The 15,970-nt window shown below is 41.0% G+C and overlaps 1 non-coding gene and 1 pseudogene across 1 annotated transcript; both read left to right on the top strand.

Moving 5' to 3' along the window:
• The first annotated feature begins 1,935 nt into the window (after nucleotides 1–1,935).
• The window catches only part of LOC119871012, a 34,358-nt pseudogene continuing 20,323 nt past the window's right edge, over nucleotides 1,936–15,970 (top strand).
• Nucleotides 5,706–5,808, top strand: LOC119871042. The gene has a single exon (XR_005354861.1). It is a non-coding gene; the product is annotated as a U6 spliceosomal RNA (small nuclear RNA).

Genomic DNA, 15,970 nt, shown 5'->3' on the forward strand with positions numbered 1-15,970 from the left:
AATGAACGGAATAAATTAATCATTTTTAAAAACCTTCTGTCCAACTGTACTCCCCACGACACCCACTGTCGATTTGCAGGTGCTCAAACAGCACGGAATGTGCAGGATCAAAGTCCAGGCACAAGGGACTCCAGGCTCAAGGATCTGCTCTTGAGAATCTCAAGCCAGGACGAGTACACCCAGCAAATAACAGTAACTATGGAAATTAAGTGATGTGCCGTCAGCTGCCTAGAATTACTCATACACAACCCCACAACGTGGCCACCCACTCAGTGGAGTGACCAGCTTGCATTTAGAACACAATATTGGTTGTAGTTCAGTGCCCTAAGGTATGTAGTAATCTGTACTAACGGATCTACTTAATCTGAAATGCTGAGAAACAAGGAGCTAAGAAGTACTTATGGACACCCATTCAGACTTATGACTCCAATTTGAAAAGAAGCGATAAAACAAAGCCAAGAGACGTCTTAAGGGTTATTTTTCCAATACCGACCAACACCCACAACAGCCCCATTATTCCTGTTGGCAATCCTCAAATGGGAGATATCGTTCCTGAAATTTTTTCTTTAATTTTGTTTATTTATTTATGAGAGACAGAGAGAGAGAGGCAGAGACACAGGCAGAGGGAGAAGCAGGCTCCTCGCAGGGACCCTAATGCGGGACTCAATCCCAGGACCCCAGGATCATAACCTGAGCCAAAGGCAGCCTCTCAGCCACTGAGCCACCCAAGTGCCCCTTCCTGAAAATGTTAAAAAGCCAAGACAAACACTCTACTGGGGGTAAAACAATCTCACCAAATGTCACAAAATCCATCCGGAGGTGCCTCTGTCGCCACTTACACCTTCTCTACCCCATCCCCAAACACACACACACACACACACACACACACACACACACACGCACACACACACACTTTCTCTTTCATTAACTTTAAAAACGCAAGCCCCATCCTTGTGTTCCCCAACTTCCAGCTTCTGCCACCAGGTGGCAGGAATAATCAAGAATTAGCAGGAATATACCAAGGAGGTTGCCCTGGCTCCTCTCGAAACCAGAAAATGTCAGGTTTCTGGAAGGGATCAGAGCAGCAAATCGAAACTGTTAGACTGAGGCTGAGAAGATGTGACCTACCCAGCATCACACAAGAAATTGGGGACCCTGAAGACCAGCACCCTCACCCATCTGTGTCCTATATTTCCACCACCTCACGCTGAGTTTTATTTTTAATTTTTGGTTAAGGAAATTTTCAGCATCCATGAAAGTGAGAATAATAAAATGAGTCCCGAAGTGCCTACCAGCCGGCTTCTGCAATTAGCAACACTCTGTCATCTTTCCATACCACATACAGTGCCCCCGACTATATTTTTTACCAAATACTCACATGTACTACATTGCAATACCAGTTAATGCAACTTTAAAATCACTGTGGTTCATTCATTCAACAAATAACTGCTAGTGTCTGCTACGTGTGGGGAATTGTGCAAAAGTAAGATACACAGCTGTAACCAAAAGGGCAGTATGGCAACAAGGCTTTCATGCATAAATCACGTTGTGTGCTGGAAATTAGGTTTTTTTTTTTTTTTTTTAAGAATTTACTTATTTGAGAGAGGGAGTGTGCAAGAGAGAGCACAAGCAGGGGGAGTAGCAGAGGCAGAGGGAGAAGCAGGCTCCCTGCAGATCCCAGGACCCCGGATCATGACCTGAGCTGAAGGCAGACGCTTAACCAAGTGAACTAGATAGAGAATTAACCCAAGTTGGAACTGTATTATTTTTATAGATCCTTGAGGCCAGCCTGGGATCTAAAGTTAAAATCAAAGCCACAGACTTGTTTTTCTTTCAAAGACAAGGTCACAGCCAACAGGCCTCACAGAGGACATTTCCTGGAAAGTTACAGGGACTTACCTAACACAGTTTATCTATCTTGTTGCCTTACTCAAAATGAAGTACCTGAGGAAGGAAAGTTGGGATGAGATGGGAGAAAGACTGGACTGCCTCAAAAAGGTAAAAGAGAAATGAGCCAGGTGTCTGTCACATCTCGAAATAACTGCTCCGGGGTGAGGACACTCCTCCAAGAACACAGCTTACTCACGTCCTTAAAGTCAAATCAAGACAGCCTGACAAAAGAAGGCATTTTTCTTATTCTCATTACTACCAGAGTTTGCTTTAAACCAAACAAAACACATTTTAGCATCTCAAAAATCTAACATCTAAGAAGAATACTCTCTGGCCTACATTATGCTTCATTTATAAATTGGAAGCCTGTGTTAACATGATATACCCTAGTCTCAGCTATGCTTATTATAAAGTCACATGACTTAGATGGGGGCACCTGGTCCTCCTTTCTCTCTTTCTCAAGTTAGACCACACCATTCCTTCTCTCAGAACAAAACAGAAATCATGTTTCATTATGAGTCCAAGATTCACTGCCTGTCTTTATTCAGCTGATCCATCTGAATACCTTATCTTTGTCGCCCCATTCCTCAAAAGTCTTCTAGGTAATATTTATTGACAGATCATTTGGGTTTTTTGTTCTAAGATTGTATTTTTTGCAATCTGTACATTTTTCATAGAATGATGAAGACTTTGATGAAAACCAGAACACATCAGGAAACAACAATTCACTGAGGTGTAGAGTTTCAAAAAGCAGAGAACACGAAAACGCCAAGCAGGTACTCCAGTGATGGTTGAGTGAATCTATTACCACGTAACTGCTGTGCAACAGAGTCTGAGCTATGGGGACAGAAAGCATGCGCTCAGCTGACACTCAGAGGAATGAATTAAATGGTAATTAGAATGTGTAAGGCAGGGTCATGGAGAAGCCACACATGCTCAAAGAAAGAGATGTTGTGTTTATCAACCTGTCCTCAGAGTTTTCTACTGTGGAGGGTACAGAGGCTTTCTCCGACACTTTGCTAGTACAGATTCCAAGCCCATTCTAAAGCAAAAAACACTGTTTAAACCAAGGCATCTCAATATTAAATAAAGTAAGTGAGGCAGATGAGGAAGGTTCTAAGATCTGTTTCCAAAAACTGTCCATCAAGCCCTTGCGTTCCCCAGGGACACCTCAGTTTACAGCAGACTGAGGCACTCTACACAAGGCCACTCTCCTTTTTTTTTAATATGTTGAATTCTGGGTAGTATTTCATTTGAAGAATGGCTTCTGCTGCTAAAAATCAAGCCAATTATCCATGTAGATCATCTTTCTTTTTTTGGTAATTCTGGGTACCTACTATCAAGCCATTTATTGGAGGGAGTTATTCTCATGATTAAAAAAAATGACTTGCTTGAAGTAGAAAATGTGGGAAATTATTGTAGCAGAATTTGGAAGGTAAAAAATATTACCTTTATAATTCCAGGGGGAAAAAGTCAACGCCTAGCAACTTAAAATATGGTCTTTCAAGGCAAATATACATGTACATGTCACCTATATTAGGATTATGCTACTCATATTATTACTGTCTATTTTACTTAATATATTGTAAAAAAAAAGTATCCCTTTCACTAATTATTCAACAAAAGAAAACAATACTTCTGTCCATACAACACCCACACATAGAAGTTTATAGTCCTTTATTCATAACTGCCAAAACTTGGAAGCAGCCACAACGTTGTTCAGCAGGTGAATAGAGAAATGAACTGTGGCTCATTCAGACAATGGAATATTCTTCAGCACCAAAAAGACATGAACTTTGAACCATGAACAGACATGGGAGCACATGTATTAGTAATTAAAGAAGCAGTCTGAAATGGTTACATACTGTATGATTCCAAGTATATGACAAAGGAAAAGGCAAAACGGTGGAGACAGTAAAAAGACCAGTGGTTACTGAGAGGGAAGCACATGTGGGCAAAGCACAGAGGATTTGGGGCAGTGAAACTACTCTATATGATACTATTATAGTGGATACATGTCATTATGCATTTGTCCAGATACATAAAATGTACAACAGTAAGAGTGGATCCTAATGTATCAATAGACTTTGGGCACTAATGTGTCACTGTAAGTTCATCAATTACAGCAAATGTACCACTCTAGCAGGAGACAGTGATAATGGGGGGAGGCTATGGATGCATGGGAGCAGCTGGTACATGGGAAATTTCTACTTTCCCCTCAATTTTGCTAGGAACCTGAAACTGCACTTTTAAAAAATGAAGTCTTTTTTTAATTGTTTCACAAAATAATCAAAAACAAAAAAATAAGATACTTTACAATTATAAACAAGAATATAAAGAGTGAAGAGGAGCTAACAGATTTGGCATCAATGGTCTTTGGGTGACCTTGGTGGCAGCCATCTCAGTAGAAGTCTGACCACAGTGGGCTGAGTGAATATGATGTGATGGTCACTAAAAGTAAAGTAATAATTTCAAGTGGTTTGGCTGTGAAGGGAAAGAGGGAGAGTAGATGGCCCATAACTATGGGGTCATGAAAATTTTGTTGTGGCTAATGTCATTTTTGGTTTGCTTTAAAGATGGGGATGGGGACAGCCACATGTAGAAGAATGAAACTGGACCAATCTCTTACAACATGCACAAAGATAAACTCAAAATGATCAAAATATCTAAATGTGAGACAAGAATTCGTCAAAATCCTGGAGGATAACTTAGGCAATAGCCTTTTTGAACTTGGCCACAGCAACTTCTTGCTAGACACATCTATGAAGGCAAGGGAAACGAAACAAAAATGAACTATTGGGACTTCATCAAGATAAAAAGCTTCTGCACAGCAAAAGAAACAGTCAACAGAACTAAAAGATGACCTACAGAATGGAAGCAGATATTAGCAAATGACATATCAGATAAAGGGCTAGTATCCAAGATCTATAAAGAACTTATCAAACTCAACACCCAAGAAACAAACAATCCAGTCATGAAATGGGCAGAAGACAGAATAGATATTTCTCCAAAGAAGGCCTACACATGGCCAATAAGCACATGAGGAAATGCTTCACATCACATGCCATGAGGGAAATCAAATCAAAACCACAGTGAGATACTACTTTACACCAGTGCAAATGGCTAAAATTAACAAGACAAGAAACAACAAATGTTGGAGAGGATGTGGAGAAAGGGGAACCCTCTTCAACTGTTGGTGGGAATGCAAACTGGTACAGCCACTCTGGAAAACAGTGTGGAGGTTCCTCAGGAAGTTAAAACTACTCTATGACCCAGTGAATCGCTGGGACACCTGCACCCCATTGTTCTCAACAGCAATGTCCAGAATAGCTGAATTGTGGAAGGAATCATGATATCTTCCAACCGATGAATACATAAAGAAGATGTGGTATATATATACTATGGAATACTACTCAGCCATCAGAATACCTACCATTTGCTTTGACTTGGATGGAACTGGAGGGTACTATGCTGAGTGAAATCAGTCAATCAGAGAAGGACAATCATCATATGGTTTCACTCATATGTGAATGTAAGAAATAGTGAAAGGGATTATAAGGGAAAGAAGGGAAATTGAGTGGGAAAAATTAGAGCGTGAGACAAATCATGAGAGACTCCTAACTCGGGGAAACAAACAAAGGGTTGCAGAAGGGAAAGTGGGTGGAGGAATGGGGTAATGGGCATCACTGGGTGATGGGCACTGAGGGGGGCACTTGATAGGATGAGCACTGGGTGTTATACTACATGTTGTCAAATTGAATTTAAATTTTAAAAAATGAAAAAAATAAAAATAAAGAAAATAATGATGGGAACGGGAGCTCACTTTGTCAGCACATATATTAAAATTGGAACAATAGAAAATTAACATGGCCTCTGCACAAGGATGACATGCAAATCTGTGAACTATTCCATACTTTTAACACCAAAAAAAAACCTAAATCAATTTAAAAATGGGAAGACATGAACAGACATTTCTTCAAAGAAGACATCCAGATGGCCAGCAGACCCATGAAAAGATGCTCAACATCAATCATCATAAGGGAAATGCAAATCAAAACCACAAGGAGATATTACTGCACACCTGTCAGAATGGCTAAAGTCAAAACAGGAAATGACAAGCGTTGGCAAGAATTAGGACAAAAAGGAACCCTTGTGCCCTGTTGGTAGGAACACAAAGTGGTGCAGCCACTGCAGAAAAGAATATGGAGGTTCCTCAAAACTTTAAAATAGAACTACCTGGTGGTCCAGTTACTGCACTACTGGGTATTTATCCAAAGAATACAAAGGGATGCATACACCCCTGTGTTTATTGCAGCATCATCTATAATAGTCAAACTATGGAAGCAACCCAAGTGTCCATCGATGTAGGTGAATGGATAAAGAAGAGGTGATAAGTGTATCATATATATATGTGTGTGTGTGTGTATCACTATATATTTATATGCATAAATATTATTCAGCCATAAAAAAGAATGAAATCTTGTCATTTGCAACAACATGGATGGCTCTAGAGACTATAATGCCAACTGAAGGAAGTCAGTCAGGGAAAGACAAATACCGTATGATCTCACTCAAATGTGGAATTTAAGAAACAAAATAAATGAACAAAGAAAAAAAGAGATAAGCCAAAAAAATAGACTTAATATGGAGATATGGCTACCAGAGGGGAGGTGAGTGGGGGACAAGTGAAATAGGTGAAGGGGATTAAGAGTACACTTATCATGTAGAGAACTATTGAAGACTATATTGTACACCTCAATATAATATAAAACTGCATGTTAATTATATTAAAATTTAAAATCATAAAGAAGTCTGTAGCAATCTAATAGTAAAAATAAACAAATAAATTAAGATGGGAACAGGTTGGGCGGGTGAACAGTTAATGCCAAACATTCCATTGACAGTAAGTAACTTGAAATTTCACTGAAAAAAAATAATCATGATTATTTAAACCAAATATTTGTCAAACTTTAACTACTGGCTAAGCAAGGTGTTAGGTGGGAATGAAAGAAATTAGGCTCATGCCTACACTTGTCCTCAGCAGCTGCAGCTTGGACTTCACTGGTTGGTTTCTATTATTCTCCACCTTCCTAATTCCTGAGGTCCAGCCCAGAAAATGAAGGTAGTCTAAGTGAAACATATAATGGAGTTTGACATCAAAGGACTGTATGATCCTTGGAATCCTTTCAGATTGGATATACGCTTATGACTTTTTAAAAATTTTTTATTTATTTATTTGTTTGTTTGTTTGTTTGTTTTAGAGAGCAGGTATGGCTAGAGGGAGAGAGAATCCTAAGCATGCTCCACACCCAGCACGGAGTCCAATGCAGGGCTCAGTCTCATAACCCTGAGATCATGACCTGAGCCAAAATCAAGAGTCGGACACTTAACCATCTGAGCTGAGGTGCCCCACTTATGACTTATTTCTGAGTTCGCACAGTACAGAGAATCAATGGCTACCTGAGATATGACAGAAAACAGAAGCTGAGATTTGACATTATCCCTTTTAGAACCTGTTCAAAATTGCTCCACATCTGCAAACTGCCTTGCCACCTGTCTTTGCCAAATGGAGGGAGGCAGGCAATCCTCTATGCTATCCTGAGAGCAGAATGGGTCATGGATCTTGAAAAGCTCAAATGGTATCTTCAAAGATATCCAGGTATATACTTCACTCCATTCCTTAGAGCAAGGGTTAGTTGAGAAAGGGCACTACTTCCAAACTTTAGCCCATTGATAGGAGGACGCTAGATCCCAAAGGAATGTTTATCAGCCCTTGAAGATACTGGACTAGTGCTCACATCTGCAGACCAAGCCTTGGGCTGCCAGGAAAATAAACTAACGTTGATCTCCGCCCTGTGGAAACGACGTCTGGCAAAGTATAAAAGGAGACTTAGGCAGCCTCTGATATTAACTTCATTGAGCTCATGCCCGAAAACAGCAGGGGTTGAAGGATTAGAGCAGAGACAGAAGCAAGAGGCAGAGATATGAGCCTATTCCCTAAAGAAAAAGAGGAAATACTACAGCTGTTTTGGAGAAAAGAGAGAGAGAAGTGTGATCCTGTATTTTTCGTGATAAAAGGGAAAACGTCTGCACAGCTAGGTAATAAGAGTTATCTTCTTGCATAATAATTTTAAAAGAACTGTTGTCGATCCTTTGCCAAAATTCTGAGCAAAGATTAGGGGTTGTTATGCCCCGGATCCTCATTATTCCATCTCTCTTGTAATGCTTGATTTCAAGATGAAGAGCAGATCACCACTGAGAAGGATTCTTCAAGAAACAAAGAAATTAAGGAGGATGATCCAGAGACACATCAACAAAGCTCTTGCTTTAAATCAGAGAAATAACCACATTGATCTATTTGGTTTTCTCATTTTGTTTCATCCACATATATTTTTTTTTAATTTTAAATTATTTATTAGTATTGTCACCACCACCAATTCCTCTTCCCTACCACCCACCCAACACCATTTTCAGAAATTTAATGGATCTCTATGTAATCACTGTGGTAAATTCAAACTACTGATGTCCTGAGAACCCAATATCCTGGCCAGTCATCTAATTAAAGGCATACATTACCAACTAATTGCTCCAGCCCATGCAAAAGTGGTTAATTCATCTTCTCAATGTCAATCAATAAGCAATTGATTTCTCAAAACCCAATCCATATTAAGTCCATTGAATTCACTCTTTTGTTGTTGTATCCTGAAGGTATTCCTAGTCCTTATTGCCCCATGAGGTAAGAGAGGCAAATTATTTTCTTTATTTCTTGGACCAGGAAGATAAAGCTCAGAGAAGTGACTTACTCAAAGTTAGTCAGCTAGAGAGGAACAAAACTACCTTCACAATTTCAGCTTCTGATTCGTAATCCAGGATTGCCTGGGACTCTGTCTTAACACTCAAGTATTTGTCAAGTTTCCGAATGTCCATTTAAATTTGATTTCAATGTCTAAGTCTCTGAGGAACTTTGTTTTTATGCATCAGAAGATATCTCTGGAGTTGGTGAGAATTGGGATCAAAAGCTCTTGTCACATATGCACCATCAAAAATATTTACCACCTCAGAAACCTGAGCTTACTTCCATCTTTCATTTTACTTTATGGATCTCTGACCCCAGGGGCTCAGAAATTCTCCTGGGTGGTCTGAGGCATCAGACTTTGCTAATGTTAATGGGATGGAAGCAATCATCAGGAGGTTGGGAGTCATCTAGCCAAGATAACCAAATGGCTGAAGCCTCTATTTTGAGCTACTTTATTTTATGTGGTGTGAGATTGCTATTTGGGACCACATATATTCCTTGCAATTAAAGAATCTGATGAATCCAAACTAAAGTACATGAATGCACCCAATTAAATGTTGCCTTCCTCCATGGCCACTGTGAAACTCTATCAGAAACTAAGGAGGAAGCATCATCCACCTTTCCTAAATTCAACCATGAAAACTTAGTGTCTACTGAACTGGTATTCCCTTAATATCTTCTAGATCAGTGTTTCCACTGCTCAGTACATGTATTCATACATTAAAGTTTTCATGAAATAAGACTCATCGTTACTATGTGTGATATGCTCTGATACATCCTCTTCTTTCTTATTAAAGATGGGTGTCCTGCAGTGTTCTTCATAACCCACAGATGGGTCCCCCCGCCCAGGGGTAGAATACTGTTCCAGAGAAGCAACACACAGTCCCACTTCATTTAACTAGTAATTCAACATATGCTGGTCAAGCAGCCGAATGTCCAAGATCCTAGTGGTATTGGGCTCACATCTAATCTCCAGAAAGTTAGCCAGTTGAGGTTTCATCGCAAAATATGATCAAGGAAGACAGTAGGAGTGAAGCACAGAGGAATGCCTCTGTCCTTGTCTGAGGAGATGCAAGAAGGTGTTGTAGGAGTGAGGGGCTTGGGCCGTGCCCTGAAGCAGGCAGTGGGTGCTGATACTTAGCATAGCTGCTGCAAGGTGGAGAAGTGAGGGTGTTAACAAGTAGAGGGGAGGTCCCAGCTCAGGGATGAGTCCTTTGTGATCCTGGAGATAAGGAATCTCCTTTAGGGACCAGAAGTGACCTAGAAGTGGTCTCAAATTAGCAATGATTAAATGTGTGAATAAATTCCTTCCTCCAGTGGGAGAAGAAGAGGTCTCCATTATAAGGGGCATAGAGGAAAGAGGTGAGTGCAGGGAAGCCAGATTTCAGGGCAGGTGTGGAGGGAACCAGGAGGACCCCAGGAGAAGTAGAGGACAGTTGTCATGTGTATGGCCCTGAGGCCCCTCCAAACTCACTCACTGATGGACACCATCCTCCGCAGCAGAAGTGATCAGATGCACATATTGCTCACTTACTACCCACGACCCCCTAACAAAGCTCTGAACAGAAACAAAGGCATGCCAATAATGCCAGAACTTTCTGGAAAGCTATATTACAACCTGCTGGTTAATAGCTCTGAAATCCACAAAATCCTTCTTTACATTTCAAGCACCCAGTGAAGTGTGTCAGTCTCCCACTAAAACATACGGTGAGCCAGGACAGGGAATGACCAACTTACTCAAACTTTGTGAGACCAGATGGCATGAGAGTTTCTAAAATCAGATTTCATAACTGTGTCCTAAAAGCTATCAGAGGCCCTCCTAGTCCAGTGAGAAACATTCTTGTCTCGTGATTTTTTATCAGCGTCTGGTTAGTTATCCATCTTCCCTGCTCTGTTTCCAGAAGCATGTTTTCTGCATTTCTGTAAGTCCTCAGGGCTTGTCATATCCATGCAGCAAAGGTCGGCCCAAGCCATGGTTGATTGTAGTCTAAAATGAGATCAGTATCCCCCTTCTGTCTTGTAGGACATACACCTCATCAATTTGTTCGTTGCTTGTTTAATTTACAAAGCCTCACCTAGCTCAGTATGTCCGTTTGTTTCTTGTTTTCTGCCAGTCTTTTTTCTTTTGTGTTGTTACAGATATCTGGAAAGGAAATATGATACGGGTGTGATTTTTTTTTAAGATTTTATTTATTTATTCATGAGAGACAGAGAGAGAGACAGAGACAGAGACAGAGACACAGGCAGAGGGAGAAGCGGGCTCCATGCAGGGAGCCCAACATGGGACTCGATCCCAGGACTCCAGGATCACCCCCTGGGTTATCAGGCTATAATAGTTACATCTCTCCAGAGGCTGGAGAACTCAGACTCGGGATTTGAACCAGGAAATGCAACCCTGAGATCTGGGGGCATGATTCTATCAAGGGATCCTCTGCTCACAACTGCCTTGGCTCCCAAAGAAGGTGGATCATAGGCCACGTGTGAGAAGCTTCCAAGGAAATAGTCATCCTCTGGGTGTTTATGCTGACCTTCGCATTCATTTTCTAGTAAGATCTATCTCTTCATCTTTCTGCATAGGTTTACTGGAGGCCTGTCTTTTGGGGAATAGGGTTACAATTTCTTCTTGGGCTCTTAATCCTGAGGACTGATCCTGGATTTATGGCTTTTGATTGGTTGGGCCAACAAGTTGAGGTAAGTTGGGTTCAAATGAATATCTTGCCGATAAGTGCTTTTAGTATCCTCAAGACATGTCAGAAATAGGTTCAGCTTGACACAGCTGGCACCTCTGGGGTGGGATGAAAGGGACAATTGGGATAGGAGAGTGATGTCATGGATGATATGGGGAGAGACAACACTAATATTGATAATTAAACAGATTAACATATTCTACACAAACAAAAATATAGGTCAACTAATGCAGATGAATAAATCTATTTCTGACATGTCTTGAGGATTATATCCAAATTGACACAGTGGGCTCCTTCTTGAGCATCCCAGAGTCATACTGAATGTCACAAAGGAAAGGAAATCCATATGTAGTTATAGCTCAAAAATATACTTCCATGCCATCTACTGGAGCGGGGAAGGCTATGAGAATTTACCTTCCACAACTCACCAGCAAGTTTGCTGGGCTCCTCCTTGGTGGACTGTAACCACCAATTCCATGGTTGTAATGATTGTCGGCTCTTCCTTTCTTTAAATCAGACCTTCTTGGATATAGTAACACTGGTGATGAATTTGTCTTCGGTACACCTATGCAGACCACTTACTGGCATTTAAGGTAAAGCCAAATCCCTTTTCAAAGTAGTTACTTCCTTTCCAGTACCTTCTGGATCTTTGTAGACATTCTGATAAAACCTGACCAGAAACCAGATACACACCCAACATGTCCTAGGTGGATACCACAGCACTAACTTTTTCCACTTACCTGATTTTATCTGAAGTCCATAGATTACAAACGTTTTTGCTTTGTGACTATAGCACTGAGAGAAACATCTAGAGGAAGTCAGAAATATACAAATACTTTTGAGGGGGCTCCTAGCATTGCCTGAGATACTACTAAAAAAGACATACGGGGTAATAGTATCTGTGACATCAGGGAAAGGAACATTTGGTACCTGGCCATGATCAGGCACATGGCCACTGATGGCTTCTAGGCCCAGGATCAGTGACAACTCTGTGCTCAGGAACCCCCTCAGTCTCCCAAAAGGAGGCAGCTAGCCACCACATTGACCTCTGTTCTTTTAGAGCCATTTCCATGCCAAACCTTTTGTGTCTTTCCTTCAGCACAGCATACCTGGAGGCTGGCCCTTCTCCCAACCAAAGGAGGGACATTCTCCAGGGAAAGGCACCCTGGCCTCCCTGCACTCCTACAAGCCCAGGAAGCACAGTTTCCCCTGTCAAGACCCTACAAATACTTGCTGAGTCCCAAGGGTAAATTTGGCTTTTTCTACAGCATTCTTAGCAGTGTTATTATTTCTATACTTCTAAATTGTTTTATCACTTAGGGATTCTGAGTTTACCTCCAAACTACCCAGCTTCAGTTAGGCCAAATTTTATGCTGAATCTTTCTTTTTAATTGTTGATTTTTTTTAAGCTGCTGATTTGATGCTTTGGTGCTGAGATAACTAAGCCATCTCCAAAAGGCCAAAGGTTTGGAAATGTGCTGCTATCAAGAATTGAACCTACACCTGGGAAAAAGAAAAGTCACTGGGAAAGCCTAATTTGCTACTCTTTAGACTTTTCCTGCCCACCCACCCACCCACCACCTCCTCTTCCCCAGAGCAGTGGCCTCCATCCTTTCTGCCAAAGCAGAATCCCTGTGGGAACATTCAAGATATAAGCCCTTTTAATTCGCCGAAGCTTTCAGGAAGGTTCTGCTTGTCCATTAAAGCCAATAAAAGCACATAAGTGACTGAGCTCTGAGTAATGGCACAAAATGTCTTTTAATATATATTATTAATAGATATTTCTAAATTAGATCCTGTACGAATTGTCCTTGGTCATTCTATGCGTCTGGTGGCAGCTTGTCCCTGGCCATTTAGCTGGAGAACAGAGGGGAAGGGGTACATAGGGGCAGGAGTGCGGAGGGACCCAGCCCACAGCTCTGTGTGTTCTCTACAGGGTAGAAACCGTTCACTGTGAAAACAAGCTGCATTGATGGCACCCAAAAACATCAGGGAAACAGGATCCAAAATAAGACAATTGTGGTATCACCGAAGTAAACTAGCTTCCAAAGTTCCTTTTTTTAGAGATTAAAAAAAATCTATAAATAGGATAATTTTTTAAAAAGCTAAACTAATGCGTGCTTACTAATGGAAGGCAGTGTGTGTAAGCACCTATCGTGCTGTATCTGATCGCTGTATCCTTTATAAATAAGGATCTGAGAGGCTACTCCCACTCAATTTTGACCAGAATATTCTGCTAATGAAGATGTTTAATGTCAGAACTTCAAGAATATCTGCCAGTGGACTTCAGTTTCTTGATCTACTTATTACAAATCCTCCCAAAATGCATTCCTTCTCTGAGTAACTACAGTAAGAAAAGCTCATCTTCTCAGAGAAACCAAAAAAAAGTCAAGTTTCCTATGAAATATATTCAAATTTATCCAGAGCAAATTCAAATAATAGATTATAGATAGGGAAACTGCCTGATTGTCATTAATCAAAGAAGAGTTTCCAGTATTTTGATGATGTTTCAGCAGGGCAAAGGAAGCAGGAGAGAGGCCTGATCTGAAATGTACTAATACTACCAAGGCCAACATCAACCATGATTGCTTTCATCTCACCCCCAGGTCCTGCCCATTGTGGTTTTCCTCAGCACTGTAAAGCCCATGCTCTACTACCTTGGATTGATGCAGTGGATCATTAGAAAGGTACTGGGACTTGAAGCGATTGGGTGACATGATAGGTGTACAGCTGGTTATCTGGGGGACAAAGTCTTAAACGCCTTTTATCTAGGTTTTCCCAACATGCTTTTATGTTCATACCAAGATCCTCCACTGCCTCCTCTTCCACCCCAAGTTATTAGAGCCAAGCCAAAAAATCCATATAGCCATAGAGCATGTAGCCATAGAGCAAATTTTATCTCCGGGACTTTTAACGGGGCTTTGACCTGCTGGCTATCTTCAGGAAACCTTAGTAATTACTTCTTTGACATCTGTGGGGAGAACAGCACCCTTCCTTCATCCTGGCTGTGTTTCCCTGTGCCTTACACGGAGTCCCTGCTTACCCTCAGGATGTTGCAAAAGTGGAGACGCCTGCTCTAATTGTTGCTAGAGGATCAAAGCAAGAAGGGGAAGCTGCTTTGTGTTTCTGAGGGAGTTTGATAAGCACACACAATTTTAAAAAAAGAAAAAAAGGTCTGAAAAGTTAAACCTGCCACCCCAGCATCTGTCAGTTCTACTAGACTTGTGTTAAATCAGAACCTGAGGAAATGTGTAAGTTAGTGCAAATGCACACACAAACCAGGTGGTGCATACAGAGATTGGGCACAGCCATAGCCCTCACTTGATCCTTGTAAATACATAAATGAGAGGGAAGGAGGGACAAAGGGGAAGGAGAGAGAGGGAGTCAGAGAGGCAGAGAGAAAGAATAGCAGCTGAATTCAGAATTTCAGCAACAGTGTAATTTCCTTTTTTTTTAAGATTTATTTTTATTTATTTATGATAGACACAGAGAGAAAGAGAGAGAGAGGCAGAGACACAGGCAGAGGGAGAAGCAGGCTCCATGCCAGAAGCCCGACACGGGACTCGATCCCGGGACTCCAGGATCGCGCCCTGGGCCAAAGGCAGGCGCAAAACCCCTGAGCCACTCAGGGATCCCCAACGGTGTAATTTTCTGATTGTTGACTTGAACATTCAGCAGTACTGGGCTCATGTCTAAGCAGAAAGGAAGGACAGAATGCAACAGGATGTCCCCATTCTGAAGCAGGCACCACAGTCTCTAGCGGAAGGGCTAGTGTAGAAGTGGGACCATAAACCATGTTCATTTGAGAGTTTAGCACAAAAGGCCAAACCTCAACTACATCCCACTACTTACTAGCTGGGTGATCTTAGACACCCAGGTGTTCTGTGCCTTGGATTCCTTTGCTATAAAATGGCTATGATTACAGGACCTCTCACAAAGGGTTGTTGTGATCATTAAATTCATTGCCTGAATCAAGAGCTTAAAACAGTGCTTGGAATGCAGCAAAGCTTGTCATGACTGTTAGCAATTATTATAATTTATTACTCTTATACAACATTTTGATAGACAATTGTTTGTATGATGAAAGTATGAATTCAGAGGATATACAGTGACTCAGCCCTACCATTCACATAGGAGGATTTGATGGGTCCACATTAGGCTAAATAACATACGCTCACATTATGCACCAGTGCTGGCCTGCCAACAATTATTGAAAGCATTTTCCTTGAAAGATTTTCATCCCTACTTTGAAGTGTCACATATACAAACAGATCTTCACTGAGTTTGTTCCTTTTCCGCTTTTAGGTTAGATGGATAATGTTAGTTACTATGGGATCATCTCCTATTGAATCTGTAGTGGCTACTGGCAATATATTCATTAGACAGTAAGCTGTAATCTCTAAAAACAAAACAAAACTCCTATTTAAAATGGAGTTCAATTCTTCCTAGAATGTACAATTAAAAATATAACAGCATTATTGTTTTTTTAGTGTTGGGGAGGGGTGTCAAAATAAGGAACCCCCACCACTGACAATGTCCAGATTCCATAGAGAGAGAAAGGGTGCATGAGAGAGATCCCTCCCAAGTGTCTCAGTGT

Source organism: Canis lupus, chromosome 1 (genome assembly GCF_011100685.1).
Source record: "Canis lupus familiaris isolate Mischka breed German Shepherd chromosome 1, alternate assembly UU_Cfam_GSD_1.0, whole genome shotgun sequence".
In the NCBI taxonomy this organism is placed as follows: Eukaryota; Metazoa; Chordata; class Mammalia; order Carnivora; family Canidae; genus Canis; species Canis lupus.